Genomic DNA, 3,092 nt, shown 5'->3' on the forward strand with positions numbered 1-3,092 from the left:
ATCTACTCAATAAAAATGAGGCAACAGATTACAAGCAATAGTATTAATTAAATTTCACTATGTTTAGTATTGAGTAAACGTTAATTAAATGAAGCCCTTAATACTTATCCATTTAATATGAGTAGATTCAAATGCAAAACAATATGGAATTAATTAAAACCTAAACAAAAATATTGACTTGATATGACAAAGATAAACTACTTAATGTGTAAATAGTATTAATAAAAATTAATTTAATTCTACATATCAATTCTATATAATTGAGTAATAATCATCTACATTGATCAGTGCATTGATTTGAATTTGATCAATGCAATCAATTAAATCTAAATATTCTTCTTTCTTTGGAATAACTAGCATATGTCCCAGAGAGTAAGAACTCAAATGACATTGAATGTTACTCAAATAAAACATTTATTAACTTTCTACACATTGTGTAGCCCAAAAAGTGTGTACTGCAAGCATGGTCTCATTTGCTGACTTCAAACCATTTTGTAAAAACAAAAATAAATGCCCTATTACATGATGGTCATGTGTCTCCGTAAACATTTGTTTCCATGCTTTATCAACTCAGTTAGCCACTAACTTAGATCAATAATCATCTTAAAGGAAAAAATCCTCCAGAAGTGCATGTGCCAAAACTAAACCATAAAAGTGCAAAAAAAAAAAAAAAACAACATTTGTACCTTGAACCACAACAGAAATTTCCTTGACATTTGTGGGTTAGTCAAATTCTGTGCTAACTTACAAACATAGCACAATCAAATGTGTAATTCTCAAGCTCCGTAGAAGCTGAACATTGTGTAGCACAAAAGTGTGCACTGCAACCAGTCTCAGTTTCAAGCCAGAAGTTTGCTCTTGAGGGACTGGACTTTGTTGGACAGCTTTGAGTCGTCAAGTTCCAAGAACAGTTTTTGGAATACCTCAAAGGTATACTTCAGCTGTCTGGGATAATCGAGATTCAGTGCGTAGGTCAAACCAAGGAGGATAGCGCAAGCCCTGGCAACATCTCCAAGTCCTGTGATGACTTCCACGCCCTCTATGACAATTCCAATGTCCTTTGGGCTGTTGCTTGTAGAAGCTCCGGGCTTTGTGGTCACAGTAATTGCCATTATTAGCTGCTCAAGTTCCTCAACGTTCACCATGTCCTGCAACATGAAATTGAGTCTTAGTATAAAACTGTCAAAAAATATATTCCAAGCATATCGCATCACTGAAGCTGTTAAAAAAAAGATACTACAAAAAACAAAAGATCAGATCTGTGTAAATCTACTTGTCTACATCATCTACTCGAGGAGTTAAGGAATTATGGTCCTTAGATTAGGTTAATGCAAATTAAGTTCACCTACATTGAATACTTTGATGAGATGTCCCCCATGTTCTCCAAGGTATTCCGTTAGGCACCGGATGACAACCTCTCTGGTCCTCTCAATAGAAGAGTGCACTGATTCCTGGAGAGGAATGGAACAACAGATAAGTCAAAAAAAAATCACTGTGGATGTTTCTGTAATTTCAAAATGTAAACAAATAACACACAAAATCTGTTTTTGTACACTCTGAATCTCATTTTTGTGGTTTTGGTCATCATGCCTATCAAGTCTGATACATGCCTGCTGTACTACATGTATAAAGCTTCATCAGACCAGGCACAGCTTCACAATGGCTTCAAAGAAGACGATGTACTGTACATGATTTCGCGATTATCCATTAGCCCCTTTTGCACTCCGCAACCCTGAAATTATAAGGAGCTGTATGCATGGGCACAAATGTTTGGATCTGCTGGATCAGACATTAAATGGACTTAATGGAATAGTTCAGATCTTTTTTAAAGTGGGTGGTATGAGGTACAAAATGCCTACAAAGTATATTAGCTGCAGCAGACAGCTCTCTGCTCTCCCCCAGTTAGCCATACCAGCACATCGTGCTAGTCAGAGATGCAGGCAATAAACAGCTCTGAACAGTCCCAAACTAACCGCATATTTTCACTGCCTACAAGAAGTCCCATCTCAAAATAATACACCAGTTAAGTGTACCCTATACAAAGAAAATCTACAGTGCTTCAACTAGTCAGACAAAAGCAGTTCACCAATCAGCTGCTATGGCGCGCAGTATACTCCGATACAACTGTGTGGAGGAATAGATGAGTGAGTTGAATGAGTTCTACGGTTAGTTCCAGATAAACTGCTTTTTTCCAAATACAGCAAGTATCCAGGCTAGTTTTTCATCTCTGATCAATTTTAAAAAAATGGCGCATCTTAAAAGGATGAGCTGTTATTACTTTTTCTTTTTATGTATTCAATATTGCCCCACTGAATAGTTCTTCACTGTATTAGGGCAGCAACTAATTTCTGGAGGACAACTGTCATTCATTTTGATGTCCTGATTCATGATATTTGGAAATCTTAAAGAGCAAAGCTACTTTTAATTTTGAAAAGTATTGTACCTCCAGCAGTTCCATTATGATTTCCAGTCTTCTTCCAAGTGCTCCACCTTTGGCACGAAATAGCGTCAGTAGCTTGGGAGTGTGACGGTCTAACGCAGACATAAATTTTGGCTCCAGATGCAGAGTGGTTATTCTCTGAAATTCTGCGTTGATCTGAAAAACAAAGGCAACAAGAGACAAATGCCCACAAAGTATATTAGCACATCAGTTCTTAGCCTCTTAAACCTCTTTTGTATTAATTGTCTAACATTCAACACATTTTGTCGCTGTCAAGAGTACTTAAGCCCCTCCACAATATTTGCATATTTATACATTTTGGAATTTTTAATGAGGGAGAGTTAGAAGATGTAATTTTAAAAATTTTAATTACATAATTTAAACTTTTTGTGGAAAAACCATGTTAAATTATTTTACAATTTAAGTATTTTATAGACCTTAAAACGTGTCTGGGGTGAGCTTTGATGAAGTCAATTTGACAGAATTATCTGGAAGCAATCGCTTACAGGGTCATTGTTTTCATTTTAACAAGAATTACAAAATACAACTCACTTGAGAAGGCTCAAACAGTGCAGGCCAGCAGTCCTTCATGGCTCGAACACTTGGACACTGATTGATGACTTGATGTCGTCTGAGGGCAAATGTTTTGCTC

General features: G+C 36.4%; 1 long non-coding RNA gene across 1 annotated transcript; it reads right to left on the reverse strand.

The window, feature by feature from the left end:
- Window positions 1-395: 395 nt before the first annotated feature.
- On the reverse strand, window positions 396-1,484 carry LOC143334425 (uncharacterized). Its single transcript, XR_013078333.1, has 2 exons — window positions 1,350-1,484; window positions 396-1,148 (listed from the first exon to the last, which is right to left on the reverse strand). It is a non-coding gene; the product is annotated as an uncharacterized LOC143334425 (long non-coding RNA).
- Between the last annotated feature and the right edge of the window lie 1,608 nt (window positions 1,485-3,092).

This window comes from Chaetodon auriga, chromosome 16 (genome assembly GCF_051107435.1).
Source record: "Chaetodon auriga isolate fChaAug3 chromosome 16, fChaAug3.hap1, whole genome shotgun sequence".
NCBI lineage: Eukaryota > Metazoa > Chordata > Actinopteri > Chaetodontiformes > Chaetodontidae > Chaetodon > Chaetodon auriga.